Consider the following 15997-nt stretch of genomic DNA (forward strand, 5'->3'; position numbering starts at 1 on the left):
AAGTTCAGGAAGCTGTGTAAGGAAAAATAAATGGCTGGATCAAGACAAGGATAGAGTGTGGCAGACAGGGGCACAGCCATTAGGAGAGAAGGGAGAGAACAAGGTTAGGGCCCCTTCAGGCCAGTGCAGGATGAGAGGAGAGATGGGTCTGAGATGCTCAGGGAAGGCAAAGCCCTTGTTGGGGGCTGACTGGAAGCCTTCCAGAATGGCCTTTGTTTTCTCAGGGACAAGTGGGAGTTGAGGAGACTTAGACCTACGGTCCAGAAGGATCTTAGAATTGACCTGTAGCCCAAGGAGGCCTCAGTCCTCAGCACATATGCAATAAGTGTGGGTCAGATGAAAGCAAGGCCAGTTGACCATTTGTGACCCCCAGACTCACTCTAACCTTCCTGATGGAGCAGGGAGATCAGTCTGTGATCCTGAGCTAGCCACCCAGCTTCTCCTGAGTCTTAGTTTCAGCATCTGTAGTTTGGGGATGCTAACATGTAATACTGCTAAATTAGTGACATGTGGCAAGCATTTATTGAGCATCTGTTAGGAGTCGGGCACTCTAAATGCTTTCCAGGGACATTTCTTTCAGAGATGCTACTACTGTAAGGTATAAAGAGTAGGGACTCTGGAAACCACAATATATGGATTCAAATTCAGTTTCTTCACCTCCCAGTAGCACAGGAAGCAAATAAATTTTGCTTTCATTATCTTAAAAAAGCTGGGGAGGGGGCTGGGGTTGTGGCTCAGTGGTAGAGCGCTTGCCTAGCATGTGTGAGGCCCTGGGTTTGATTCTCAACACCAAATAAGAATAAATAAATAAAGTAAAGGCTTTGTGTCCATGTACAACTAAAAATACTAAAAAAAATGTAGGGTTACTCAGCAATAAAAGACAATAAAATCATGGCATTTGCAGGTAAATGGATGGAGTTGGAGAAGATAATGCTAAGTGAAGTTAGCCAATCCCAAAAAACCAAATGCCGAATGTTTTCTGTGATATAAGAAAGCGTATTCATAGTGAAGTAGGGAGGGAGAGCATGGGAGGAATAGATGAACTCTAGAAAGGGAAGAGGGGCTGGAGGGGAAGGGAAGGAGCAGGAGATTAAAAAGATGGTGGAATGATGGATATCATTACCCTAAGTACACATATGAATACACGAATGGTGTGAATATACTTTGTATACAACCAGAAAAAAAAGTAGGGGAAGGTAAACAATACTATCTAGCTCATCAGAGTTATGAGGCTTAACTGAGTTGTTTTATGTAAAATGATTATAACCCAGTCTGGCATGTGGTAAGCATTCGGTAATTACTGTGATTCCTATTAATACATCCAGCCCTTTTATGAAACAGTCTTGTTATTTCCACACATATGCAGAAACAGAGGCCAAGCAAGGTGCAGCAAATTAGCCGAGGTCACCATGGCCTGGTAGCGGTGGAGGGATTTAAACCCTGGCGGTCTGGTTCCAGGGACATACTCCTAGCCAGGATGCTTTGGGGCCTCCCATGGTGAATCTCCCTCAAGTGGTTCTTATGAGACTTAAATGAAGTACCATATGTGAACCAAAGTGTTTTGCAAACCACAAGGGACTTTTTAAACCTGAGGTGCTGTTTTCTGTCTGTCCCCCTGCTACCTGCGGCGTGGCTTACAGGCACTGATAATTACATCTCTGACAGCATGAGCTATGAGAATTGTTAGCAGAAATTATGTCTGTGATCACAATAGTAGGCATGAGTTAATGGTTACTGTCAATAGTAATGACTATTGTGTTAAGATGAACTGTGATGTTCAATCATCTATCTGCCCACTCACCCACTACTACCTGCCAATCCATCTACCCACTCACCCTCCATCCATCCATCAATTTATCCATCTACCCACTCACCCATCTACCCACTTATCCATCCATCCACCCATTTACTTATCTATCCATCCATCCATCCAACTATCTACACACCCACCCATCCATTCATCCATCCATGTACCCACCCACTTATCCATCCATCCATCTACCCACTCATTCCCCCATCCACCTTCCATCAATCCATCCTTTATCATCTACCCACTCATCCATCTACCCACTTACCTATCCATCCATCCATCCATCCATCTATCCACACACCCACCCATTCATTTATCTACTCATCTGTCCATCATCCATCCATCCACCCACTTACTCATCCATCCATCTATCTACACACCCACCCATTCATTTATCTACTCATCTGTCCATCCATCCATTCATACACCAACCCATCCATCCATCCACCAACCCATCCATCCATCCATCCATCCACCAACCCATTCATCCATCCATATACCCACCCTTATCCATCCATCCATCTACTCACTCACCCACTCAACCTACCCATCCATCCATCCATTCATCTACCCACATACCCACCAGTATGTCTGTCCACATCCATCTCACCACCCACCATTTATCCATCTATCTATCTACCTACCCATACACTCACACATCCATTCAATGGTGATATTTTGGAAAGCTATTTGGTGCCAGGCACTGAGGAATCGAGACATGGCCTCTGCCCTCTAGGAGCCGACAGTGGGGAAGAGACATGATTAAATTAGTGACTTCCATGACTTGGTGAGTTTCTATGATGGGGATTCCCAGGAGCTGTGGATGCCCAAAGCAGGAAGATCTGACCTGGCCTAAGGTATTGGGGAAGGTCGTTCCTCTCAACTCCAAGTAAGAAATATTTTCCCTATAGGTTAAGCAGAATTTAAGCTAAAAATACAGGAAAAACAGAAATACACAACTTTGTCTAAGTGAAGGTTGGAGGAACATAGTGAAAGGTGCAAGAAAGGACCAGGGTGAGCAAGGATGGATGCAGCCCTAGGATAATAAGGTGGAGCCCTAGGACAACAGGCACTGATAACAAGGTGGTGCTCTGCCCCATAGGTGACTCATCTTCTGTCCTTCTTCTGATGCTGCTCATCCTCAGCCCCCGCATCTCACAGGTGCACACACAAGGTCACCTTTGTTCTGGATATCTTGCCTGCTTTTTTTTCCCCTTCTAAATTACATAACTCACTGTGGTTACTTGCTCTGGCTGGGAAATTTGCTCAATTCAAAAACATGGATTCCCCAGGCACAGAAGCACTTCATGATGTAATACAAATGATCTTCCGACAGGTCGACAGAACTGAAGACCCAGAAGTTTGCAGAGACTCTATCAGCTGCCTGAGTCCTACAAACCTGCAGCCCACACATCTGTACTGAACCTTCTCAGATCCTGGGTTTCTGTCTTCCTGCCTGCTCCAGTGCCCCTTTCTTGGAAGCCTAGCTGACCATCTAGCCCACAAGTTCCTGGTTCCCAGATGATTCTTGGATTGTAGCACGTTTCACATCCACTTCTCAGGACTGCTTAACTCTATCTCCTTTCCCCAGGAGCCTGGGAGCACCACATGGTCAGCAGCCATGTCTGTTTTGTACCTAGTGCAGTGCCTGGCACCCAGAAGGAGTTCAGTAAATAGGTAACGAATGAATGAACATCCAGGCCTACTGTCTATAACATTAGATATGTTTTCATACCTCAGTTTCCTTGTCTGTAAAATGGATGATTCTTATCCTCGCTACTTTATGGGTGTGCTAGGGGTCAGGAAAGCTATCAGAATTGGGGGTGATGATTTTTTTCTCTGAGCTGCAGCCCCTTCCCTCCTCTCCCCAGCAACCCTTCTGAGTAAGAGGTGGGGTTGTGAGGCTCCGCTGGATTCTGAAGTTCTTGTTGCCTTATCATGTGTCCCACCTTTCCATGGCTGAGGGATTGAACGAGCCATATGACCTTGGAGAAGTCACTTCACATTGCTGAATCTCATCTGTCTTACAGGCTGCTGCAGGGACCCAGTGAGACCCAGCTCCCAACTCAGACCAGATGTTCCACGATGCTGGCTTCCTTGGGAGCCCCTGCCTCCCCTGGTTTTTAGCAGGTGCATCTTTCTCATGGTTTCTTCACGAGGACCACCTACAGCCAGCTCTCAACACTGCCTGGGTGGGCACCCTGTCCTAAGCCAATGTGCTCAGGGCCTGGGTGGGGCATACAGCCAGCTCTGGCCTAGAGAGCTCAGTGAGAAGCTCCACTCCTTCTTCCCAGCTCCAGTGGAGTGACCTTGAATAAGCCTCTTTCCTCTCTGGGCCTCCCTATGTGGCCAGTGAAGGAACTGGACTAGGGCTCTCTGGGGTCCCTTCAAGCTTTGAAGCTCTAAGCCCTTCAGAATCCAGGAGAACATTCTGACAATATTGGATTTATGCATTTCGGTTTCATCTTATTAGCATTTAAATGACTCCGTATTGTTACATTTCAATGACTCAAGAATAGGTTAGGGGCACCTTAATAAAAAGTCTTTGCCACGAGGGATGCTGGCAGAGGAAGGAACAATATTTTGGGAGGAGTTAATTTGACAAAGAAGGAAGCTATCTTTCAAAGGCAGAATTAACACACACCACACACACACACACACACACACACACACACACACACACACACCACAAGCCAACAGCTTTTCAGATCCTAACTGAAAGATGGTGGCTGAGACAGTTGCAAATGAATTATGTGCTAAAAATAACTTTCGGATGCCAAATCCTTCTGTTTTAAGATGTGCTGAATTTAAATGCCACCTGAATATGTATTTTTAAAGTCACCATTTCCTTGGAATCATCACTGGCAGCAATGACTGATGTAGGGACCCAAGACCAGTATGGGGGGAGGTCCCCTGATGACCCAGGCCTATCTCTGTTGAGTTATTGGTGGTGCAACTTGGGCAGGGCTCTTAATCTCCCTGTGGCTCAGTTTCCTCATCCATAAAATGGGGCCAATCCCACGGTCACCCTTACAGGGTTTTGTAAGGATTAATTGAAAAAGAGCTTAGCACGGCTCCTGGTCATGTTATACGTGACTATGACAACGATATTGTTGTCCTAAAAACTGTGTTGTTTTTAACTGTGTTGTCCTTAAAACAAGAACTCAGATCCGACTTTGCAATGCCCTCAAAGCTCCCTGTCATTCCTCAGATGACTGGGACATTTGCAGCTTGTGGGTTTGGTACACAGGCTGGCTTGCCCTATGCTCTCATCTGGAAAAACTCACGCTAGTACCCATGGAGTAGGGCATTTTCTTTTCCTCTCTTGGTTGCAAATTCTGTCCTTTCTGTAGGGGCTGCCCTGGTCCAGTGATGGGGAGCCATTATCTCTGTGTTGATCCCAGAAAACAGGTAAGCTCAGCCTACAGCCAGGAACGGGACAGCTGCTCCTCCCTTCTCTTCACCCAGAGTCTCAGCCATCTCTCACACATCTCTTGCTGCGTGTGGAGGCACTTTCCTCTGCACATGTGAGTGAGATGAGAGAGCCTGATGCATGCAGGGTGCACGAGGGTGTAGCTGTGTGGTGTGTGGGGTGAGTGTGGGTGTGCGGTCTGTGTGGATGTGCTGGATCCCTGGGAGTGCATCAGGGTGGTGTGTTAGCACAGGGCACGGCTGAGTCAGGAGTGCAAAAATTCTAGAGTTGGGTTGGGTCTGTAGTCAGTGTTTTTTTTTGTGTGTGTGTGAGAGAGGGTCTCTGGAGTGGTGTGAGTGATCCTGAAGGACAAGGTATACCATGCATGTCTACTGGAGTAGACATCTGTGCCACCCCCACCTTTGGGTGTGCAAGCACCATAATGTGCGTGTGCATCAAAGCTGACAAGGACAATCTCAGCTCTGTTCTCACAGTTGAGGAGAGAGAACAGGGAAGGAGGGAAGAAATTGAAAATGTATACCCCAGAAGCAAATTTGGTGCTATTTTTAGACAACTCCTATTCTGTTAACCAGAAAAGGAACATCTAAAAAAGTCCAGAAATCCCACAGAAACAGCCTTGTATCAGCCTTGAAGGCACAGGTGGCACAAACAGGGCTGGGGGTGGGTGGAGAGGGACCCAGGGCTTTTTGTGCTGCTTGTCATCCTCAGGGTTAACTGTCTCCACTGCCCCTGCTCTCCAGCGGGGCCACCAGTGTTAGATGGCAGGAAAACCCCTCTGTTGCTGGTCTTTCAGGCCTGGCACAATACCCGTCTATCTACCCACCCATTCACCCACCCATTCATCCATTCCTGTGCCCACCCACTCATTCATTTGCCCACCCACTCGCCCATCCACTCATCTGTCCATCCATCCATTCATCCGTCCATCAGCTGTCTGTCCAACTATTCATCTCTCCATCAATCCTCCCCCCCACCCAACTAATAAGTCTAACAAGGTGCTTCTCAGTCCCTTGTCTGAGCACTGGGATTGTAGAGAGAACAGGAAAGATGCTTAGATCCTCCTTCCTGGCTGCAAAGAGTCGGGTCACTTTGCTACAAAGAACCCCATATGACTCCAGAGTGAGGATCTGCAGGTTGAGTTGGGGAGTTCCTCTACAGGGTTTAGTTCAGATTGGGGGAGGATGTATCCTAAATGGCCCTTTCCTGGGAACCAGATCCCTTGGGTCCTGATCTTGGCTTGATCACTACTGTTAACAGCAATTGCATAGTAAAGGCCTTCAATGAGCTGGGTCTACTTTAGAGGTAAGGAGGATGAGGTTCAGAGAGGTTATGGATGGCCAAGACCATATGGGTAGGACTTGATACAGTTTAAATACAATACGTCTCCTTCAATTCAAAGCCTCTGTCTATCCTCTGTGTCCCGCCTCCTTTTTTTTTTTTTTTTTTTTTGAGACAGAGTCTCACCAAGTTGTTGAGACTGGCCTCAAACTTGCTATCCTCCTGCCTCAGCCTCCCAAGCTGCTGGAGTTATAATTGTGTGCCACTGTGCTTGATCCTCTGTGTTCCATGATTCATAGTTTGGCCTTGGGCCACTGTTCCCCTTTTGGTAAAGTGAGGAGGTGAAATGGATAGATTCTCAGTCTTGAAGGGCCATTTTAGCACCCTCCTTAAGGATTCTCCCATCCCAAGATTCTTGCTTCTCAGGAGACACACAGTAACCCGACCTTCCTTGATGCCACCTTGTCTCCAGTGGAGAGGGATGTCCCAATTGCAAGCCCAGCCCTGCTTGGCTGGAGGCTGAGGGAAGGAGAAATGCCCTAGAATCAGGGAGGCATGAGCTGATTATAATTCACCTTCTTCCTTTGACATCCACTTCCCACCCCCAGGCCTCAGCACAACAGCATCTGCCTTTCAAGATTCGGACCCTTTATGTGCTCCAGGTTTAGAAATCTTTGCTTTAAAAAAAAAACCTTTGTGAGTTTTCTGATGAATTTAAAATAGGAAAGTCACTAGCAGTTGGATATGAGAAAGCCCAGTTGAGGAAGCAAAGGGTTGTGGGGCAGCTGTCACCTTAGACTGCAAGGAAGAGGCTTGCAGTGAGAAGGCTGAGGTGCTGGCCTTCCTGGGGTCGACCAGCTCATCTCCACGTTGTTCTCAGGCTCCACCAAATGCCTCTGCCAACCCTCAGCTCTTCTCTCACCCTAAGTCCGAAACTTTTAAAGTCTCCTTTGCAGCTTTGGCTGCTCCAAGCCTCTAGATCCTAGCTGGCCTAAGTGGCCAAAGTGAGTCCTTCTGCATTTAGCCCCTCATTCTTTCTTAGCTCCTGCTCTGTCTCAATGGATTACAATCAGAGACTTGAAGGAAAGACAAAAAAATGATGGCGACACTAACACCATGCCCACTGTGTGCCACACACTGCTCCATGCATTCGCCATCTCATTTAGTCCTTCACAACAACCCTGGGACCCAGGAACTTTCAGCACCGCCCCCTTTTTACGGAGAAGACAGAAACAGAGCGAGAGAGCTAGCCCAAGGCCCCATGGTAAAGGTGGCCAGCTCTATGTCACACACTCTGGAGTCCCTCGGGCTCGCTCACTGTCCTCTCTCCAGCAGGCCAGCCTCCTGCCCTTCTTTCTGTTTCTACAGTAAGGCCCAGGGTTCCTGTGGCCGGCACACTACCACACACCACAGGCTATTTATTGGGGCCTCAGGCTTCACCTCTGACCGTGGAAGGAGGGAGCCCAGGAGCTGACTCCGGGGTTGAAGCGCTGATGGATGAATGGAGGTGCGTGCAGGGGAGGGATTGGGGCCAGGGAACTTGATAAGGGCAGACCTCTACCCCCTGCGGGCTGTCAGGAGAGGCTGGGAGTGAGAGCTGTCCATGCGGTCCTGGTGCTGAAAGACAGGAGGGGGGATGACAAAGAAGCAGGCGCTGACTGTACTGGGAGCTGTCACTGAGGCCATGGTGCTGACCGGGGAGGTAGGGGTGGGCTTTGAGGATGAGCTGTCCGCATGCCGTGGTGCTGACAGAACAGAGCATCTAGAAGAGCTTTCTAGGACAGCAGGGCTGACCTCTGGAGAGTGGGGACGGGCAGGTAAAGCCACGGTGCGTCCCCTTACTCAGGAGCCGGGTGTGAGTGCTGGAGATGGCACTGAGCCTTTCCCATGAGTAACTGAGCAGGCATCGGGAGCTGATCCCTGATACCAGAGGCCTGGTTCTCAGGCAGGGAGACTGTTCCAGTGTGCAGGCCTGGGCAAGATAAAAACCATGAACTTTGCAAAAGGTCACTGAGGGCCATTTAAGTGCACAGACAGAAAGTCCACCTTGGTCCGTCAGTGCCATCTGCCCCAGTGCTAGAAATTCCACCAACTAATGAAACATTCTTTTGTATGCACCTCCTTCCTTCCCTCCAATTCCTTTCAAGACAGGGAGCATATTTAGGTGGTGGGATCTCAGTGGGACTGAATTGATTGAGTTCTTTCCTCCATGGGGTGGAGGAGAAAATTTACTCACAGAAGTGCTGGGGATGTGCCTAAGTTGGGAGATGACTTTTGAAAAGCTGAATGGGTCCTTTGGGCCCAGATCAGAGAAACAGGAAGCTAAGACCTGGGAGAAGGTCTTTCCGTGTGCCCCGAGACTGCAGAGGCAGGACATCTAACTACAGGGAGAGAGAGGGATTAAACAGGCAGAAAGTAGGACTCTTGGAATCAAGGGAGTGGAGGAGTCAGAGTGACAGATCGCAGTGGGGATTCATGCATGTGTGGGGGTGAGCTGTCTTTTGGCTCCTATTTCTCACTCTTGTGGCCAGTCACTGTTCTGTCTCTTCTAAGCTCTAGCAGAGGTGTCCCTGGTTTGGTGACTGTGTCCTCATTGCTCTCCATGCCTGAGCCCAAGCTATCTCCACCCAGAGTCTCTCTGGTGCAAAGCCAGCAGCCTCTGTGATGCCCCCCAACTTGGCCTCAGACCTGAAGGAGGTGAATGAGAAGACCGGAAGCCAGAGAAGGAGCCCAGAGCAGGTGAGAATGAGTTGGAGTTTGTATGTGGGCTTAGTCCCTCCCCTGGAGCAAAGGTGTCCTTTCCTTCCTCTCCTGATAAGGACTTCTCCAGGTAGAGCTTGAGGTCCCCAGAATGGCTGCTCAAAGAGGGGGTCCCTGGAGGGACCCCTGAATTGATATCACCTGGGGGCTTATTGGAGCCCGGGTCTTCAGCCCCCACCTTGCAGGGATGGATGAGTGTGTGGCACTTGGGGATTTGAAAGGAGCACAATCATTGCTCCAGTGCTTTGGGGTTTCCACCCCCCTTAGGCTCACTTTCTCTCATACCCATCACTCTCCGGGTCTGGGTTCTAGAATCCTACTTTGCTTCTGTGGCTTCTGGCTCAAAATCACCCCAGTTGCCTGTCCCCAATCATCCAAATGGCACTTCTCAATAGGCCAGGCTGTTAGTGGCTCCTGGGGATGGCCCGCACCACCCAACTCCAGGGCCCTTGCCAGTCCTCACAGCCTTGCCCACACTAGATGTCCCCACCCCTCCTCCTTCTTCCCACTGTTCCTGGGCTTCTGTGGTTTGTCTGTTTTGGACCAACTGCAGGCTTTACCCATGGTTCTCTCCTTGACCCCTGAAATGTCTGGTCTCTCCTGGGTGATGCCACCCATCTGCCATCAGCTTGTATGCTAACACGAGTCACTCCCAGGCTGACCCTTCCACCTCGCCCTCTCTCCCAAGCTCTAGAACTGACCTTCCTATGGCTGCTAAGTGTCCTCTCTGAAGGTGCTCCAGGCTCTCAGACTCCTTTGAATGTCCTTTTTTTCCTGTGACTCCTGTGTTCCACAGAGCATCTAAAGTGCCCTATCTTGACTCTCTCCCTCCCTTACGTCCAATCAGAGGCCCAGACCCGAGAATCACTGGGCAAGGGCCCATGTGCCTTCCTGTTCCTCCCCTCCCCAGACTCCTACCCTGCTTTAGGCTACTCATTCGCAACCCCCTAACCAGTCCCCCAGCTCTACATTCCCCTCCTTTCTCCATTGTCCTCACAATGAGGCTGATGATGATCGCCATGTACAGCGTAGCTTCTGCGTGTCAGAAGCTGTGTCAGGCTGTGCATACGCCTTGTCCTGCAACTTGAAAAGGTAGGTACTTCACTACTTTACACACGAGGCAATGGAGGCTCAGAGAGGCAAACTAACATCATGCACAAACTTATAGAGTTGATGGTTTGTGGAGCCAGGAGCAGACTAGTGGTCTAACTCTAAAGCCACCATATTATGCTACCTTTTGTATTTAAGCATGCCATTTTTCTGGATTAAAAACCATCCGTGGCTCCCAGGTGCCCATTTTAAAAACATAGACCATGATCTCCAGGATCCTGCCCAGTTGGCTCCAAGCCAGCCTCCCTGGGCTCTGGTCTAATGGAACGCTCTGCCATTTTCTGAGCAACTACTGCATGCTCTTACCTTTTGTACACATACTCCCCCTATTCCAGAAAGGTCTGCCACTTGCTTCTCTACTAATTAAAACATGGCCCTCCAAGACCCAGCCCGAATGCCAACTTCTCTGTGAAATTTTAGTACACCATGTTCCAAATTTCCACTCCTTTCCACTGGCAGCCCATCAAATGTGGCTTATGCCTTGACACCACCAGCTCCATACTCTGTTGGAGTGGGTTTTGCCAGCTTGCTTCCCTCATGAGCTCCCCAAGAACGGGATCTTCCCAGTCCCCAGCATAGGATGGACTTTCACTAATGTCGGCTGCATGACAGAGAAAGCCACTGACTGGGGGAAGGACACTGGGAACATTGAGCCTTAGGGTGAAGTCTGCATTTCCAAGGGGAAACTGGCCAATCAGATGATAGGAGCAGCATATGCCCAGTGTAGCCTCCCCAGGGTTGAAGACTGAGCCACAACCTTCTGGATATCAGATCAGCAAACCCATACTTAAATCCTACGCAGTAGCTGCTACTGGGATCCCATTTCACAGGTGGGCAAACAGAGGCTTTGAGAGGAGGTTGCAAAGAAGGTGGCCCAGGGTCTCATAATGGTTGGATTTGAACTCAGGCAGACTGCTTTCAGAGTCTGAGCAGTGTTACTGTGGCCACTCAGGTGGTTCAGATTTGGGGTTTCAGCCCAAATGGGGAGTATCCCAGCCCTTCTGGACGGTTCGTCAGGTCCCTCTGAGGATCCTGGGGCCTGCCTCATCCCTCCTTCTCCTCTGCCTCTCTGCCCTCCCCATGTCCTGAGTTCAGGATCAGGACACTCAGAACCTGTCAGGAGGCAGCCTTGGGCTAGGTGCCCAGGCCTGGGGGCTGTGTGGAGGCACATGATGTCCCCCACCTTGAGCGCATCCTCTGCGATGTCTGCCCTGGCCCCAGAGTTGCCTCACCAACAGCCACAGCCCCCAGCCCCCAGCCTTGCATGCCCTGGGTGCCTGTGGCCTCGCTCCAGCTCCTTCATCCAGCAGGTGCCGATGAGGCACCATCACACCCAGGGTGTGGTGGAGGGGGTCCCGGCTAGCTCTGCAGCTCTTGGCCTGACTTGGCATGGCTGTCCTGGCCACTGCAGAGATGAACAGAATCCACTCAGCACCTTGAACAGATGGTACCACTTCTAAAAATAACGTCGCACCACGCTCCCGGGCCCAGCCAGTCCACGCGACAGAAGGGGGCACGGGTGGGGGTGGGGGCCACTAGCTGCTCTCACCAGCCATCTGCACTGGGACAGATGCAAATACAGCCTCCCTGGGGACACAGGCCCAGGGGACCCCAGCCCTGCTAAAGACAAGCAGAGCCACAGGCCCGGTGCTCAGGCTGTGAGCCCCCCCAAATGAAAGTAAGCCAGGATGCTGTGGGGTGAACGTCCTGGCTCCTCTCTACGCCCACTCTCGAGGGCCCTCCTGCAGGCCCACTCTCCCCCACTGATCCTGGATGGGATTCCTGCCTGGAAAGCCCGTCTCTTTCTTTCTCTGTTAATTTTTCCACCATCTCTAGGTCTTAGCTCTGCAAGCCCTAAGACCATCTCCTCCTGAGGATTTCTCCATTCCCAAAGACTTCTTCCCTCTGTAGATTCTTTTTTTAAAAATTGTAGTTGGAAACAATACCTTTATTTTGTTTATTTATTTTTCTGTGGTGCTGAGGATCGAACCCAGGGCCTCGCACGTGCTAGGCAAGCGCTCTACCACTGAGCCACAACTCCAGCCCTCTATAGATTCTTTAATGACTTTTTGTTTGACTCACAAAATAGTGGGGTCAGAACCCCTTATGTGAGGCTTAGATTCAGAGAGATCTCAGGATCCTCGCTCTGCCACTACCAAGGGACCATCAAGTTGGCTCTCTGGCCTCAGGTGCCATGTTTCTAAAAACAGGAGACCACAATAGGCCCTCCCTCCCAGGGCCACTGGGAGGACCGTGTGAGTTAATCCAGGACTCAGGCCACAGCCTGGCTGTTGAAAGACACCATAAACTGGAATCATAGTAATTTCTAGAAGGATGGATACCCTGAGGTAGAAGGCACTGGCCCAAGGGAACAGAGCAGGTGCTGGCAGAGCTAGGCTCAGGCCCAAGGCCAGTCACAGATGTCACCATCCTAAGCCACCCATTTCCCTCTACTTCCAGGATGCCCCAGGGCAGCTGGTCTGGGTAGGCCTGAAGAATGCCCGAAGATATTCCCTTCCTCGTGTCTCGCTAAGAACCATTCTGAGCCTCCTCTGCCCTGAGCCCTGGCCTGACCACTTCAACTCTTACAGAGGTCCAAGCCTTGCCCAAATCTCTCAGCCAGAATGTTCAAGAGTTCCAAAGTTGAGGTGCTTCCAGAGCCTTAGGAGACCCCAAACCTGAGACTCCAAAGGTGTTCTCGTTCAACTACCCTCACCCCAAGGTTCTGCTCCTTCTGCTTTCCAAGCCCGTCAGTCCTCTCCTCCTGCAAAGCCCCAGATTCAAGAGAAGCATCATGGTGGATGTAGTGGGTCTTTCTTCCCCCAGGGGCTGTGGCTCCAGCTCCTCAGCAGCATTATTATGCATTTTGAAATTTCCTAGAGTGTTAGGCCCCTACCATGCTGCCCCCAGGGCCTGCTCTCCTTGGGGTATCATCCAGAGCAGTTAGGGGCTGGGTTTCAGATGCAGTCAGAGCCCAGGTTCAAATCTCCAAGTCAGATTCTTCTCCAGCTAAGAAGAGACTCCTGCCTCTGTAGAGACTTCAGTCCCTGAGACCTCTCTGCTTTGCAACACCCAGATCTGGGCCTTTGCTGCCTGGTTTCTTGTTATAAGGGACAGACAAGGCCAGAGCTTGTCCAGGGTCGTAGTTTCTTTCTCCAGGGCCAGGGTGCTAGTTCCGAGGGCTGCGGTGTGTGCATCCCTAGTGGCTGACTCAGGTCCACAAAGGCTTCAGGCCTGGACAGAGCAGGTCCCTGACCACTGTCCTGTACTATGGTCCCAGGGTCCTAGGAGGGTCCCTGCCCGGAGCAGAGGCTACCAAAAAGCATGTGTTTGCAAAACTCACGAAGGGGTTCTGGTTCCCTGAGCTCATTTGAATCCAGAGACTAGAAGGGACCTTAGAGGTCAAAATCCCTGTGATGCTTGATCCTTCCACAGCATCTCTATCAAGTCCTGCCTCTGCTTGCTTGCCTCCCGCCATGACAGTCTTAGGCCAATGTGATGGTTATGCTCTTTAGGTGGGGCTGGGGTTTTCTTCTGGCTGATAATTTTTATTGTTTTACAGTTACAGGGTGCTTCCTGATCTACTCTCAGTACTGTCGGGGCAAAGTCCAATTGTGAGTGTGTGTGTGTGTGTGGTGTGTGTGTGTGTGTGTGTGTGTGTGTGTGTGTGTAGGGAGTGTGAGGAAGCCAGGGGTCATGGCAGAGTTTTACTATCTGGAGCAGGGTCAGTCTCCATGTCTAGGAGGTGGCTGGGCAGTGAAAGGGAGCACCCACAAACTTTCTAGAACAGCACAGAAGGCTGACCTTTCTAAGATGCCTCTTCACTATCTCTGGGGCCATCCGCAGGGAAGTCCTGAACCCTTGGACTCTGGAACCCCCAAACCATGCCAGCAGATGACTTTAGCTCTCAGGGGAATCTGCCATTAAGTTGTACCCTGAACAAAATGTCAGCAGTATTAAAATGGCCTTTGGAAAGAGTTCTCGTAAAATGCTTTCCAGTTTGAAGCTTGAAAGATCCCATTTATTATTTTTGACTCACAAGTAAGGAAACTAAAGCTGGAGAGATTTAGGGGCCTGGGGCGGGTCCTTCAGAGACAGACATCTCCAGGCTATGACCCTGGAGGCTCACGGGATTAGTCCCAGGACAAGAGCTGGTCACCCCAAACCATGGTGGGTTGGCCTGGCTGGGAGGTCCAGCATTAGCTGTCCCTGCTACACTATCTTTGGGCCTCAGTTTCTCCATCTGTAAAATAAGGAAGATGAGCAGATGGTTTCTGAGAGACCTTCACAAGATGACTTGGGCAGAGTCTTTGAGCTCAGGGAAGGGCTGGTGGCACCCCTGCCCCTGATTGTATAGGACACATTTGTGTTCTTGTCTCAGCCAGTGTTACCTTCTGACCACTAAATCTCTATGTGGGGAGATTTTCTTGTTTTAATAATAATAATAATAATAATAATAATAATAATAATAATAATCCAACTCAGAGCTTCCCTGTGGATCACCTGCTATGACTCCGCTCCTCTGACTGGTGGACTCCTATTCAGAGTGTCCCCTCCTCAGTAAACCCTATGTTGATCCCACTGTCCAGAGTCAACTGATACTTCCATGTGACTTGGTCATATATGCCCTTTAAGCATTATCTATCTCTGGGTCCCCAGCACACAGTGGTACCTCACAAAAATGTGCCAAGTGGAAACATGGAAAAGTGGCCCTGGGAATCTGTGTCTTGACCCCAGAACCCGGAAAAGCACCAACTGCCTGGGTCTCAGACCCACCCACTTCTTGAACAAACACTTGTGTTTGAACACAAAGGTAGAGGACATGCACTGGGCACCAAGTGGCCTCCGGTTAGAATAAAAATTAAGGTTGAATAAGAGGAAAGGAGATAATATTTCTGGCAGGGCTACGGCCAAAACATGAAGTCACCAGGGCAGCAGCAACATTAAGGGAACAATCCTGAGAGCAGCTGGGTTTTGCCTTGTGGTTGGGACACAGAATGTTCTAGGGGGAAAGAGAGAGCAGGGCTGCCCGCTGCCCTCCTCCCCACCCAAGTGAAGGATCGTGGGCTGGGGCCGGGAGAGGAAGCTCCAGCATCCTCCAGGGAAATCCCAGTGGGATTCTTCTCCCTTCCACTGCTGACAGGTGCGAGGCCAGGGCCCAGGCAGGAAAGGGCGCGGGGGCTTTGGCTGACCTGGCAGGTGGGGTGTGAGGGGCAGCAAGCAGATGGCAGCCCCTTCCTGTGTTTGGAAGAAGTCAAGGATGAAATTCTGGAGCCTGAGCCTGGCCATAGCACCTGCTGTTAGAAACAGCCCTGGGCCAGAGGGCTGGCAGCCGACCAGCATGGATTTGCTGACAATGACGGCCCCGGGGAGGCGTGGCCACCAGCTCAGCCCTCTTCCACGGCATCATTAGCATGTTATAAATAAGAACTGGGATTGGAAGCGACCCTTTGTGGGTCTTGCTTCCTTTGTCTCTAATCCTAGAGAATGGGACAAGATGCCCATTTTACCAACCGATGCCTTAAGGGGAGAGGTGATGGCTTGACACAGGTCACCCAGATACCGTGTTAGGGCCAGGGTGAGGCTGGTGAGGCACCTCGGGCCTC

General features: G+C 50.3%; 1 protein-coding gene across 10 annotated transcripts in view; it reads right to left on the reverse strand.

Moving 5' to 3' along the window:
• Positions 1-15997, reverse strand: part of ATP2B2 (ATPase plasma membrane Ca2+ transporting 2) — a 207140-nt gene that overhangs the window by 113505 nt on the left and 77638 nt on the right. The gene's annotated exons all lie outside the window — the stretch shown is intronic.

Source organism: Spermophilus citellus (genome assembly GCF_964194105.1).
Source record: "Spermophilus citellus genome assembly, chromosome: 19".
NCBI classification, from domain to species: Eukaryota; Metazoa; Chordata; class Mammalia; order Rodentia; family Sciuridae; genus Spermophilus; species Spermophilus citellus.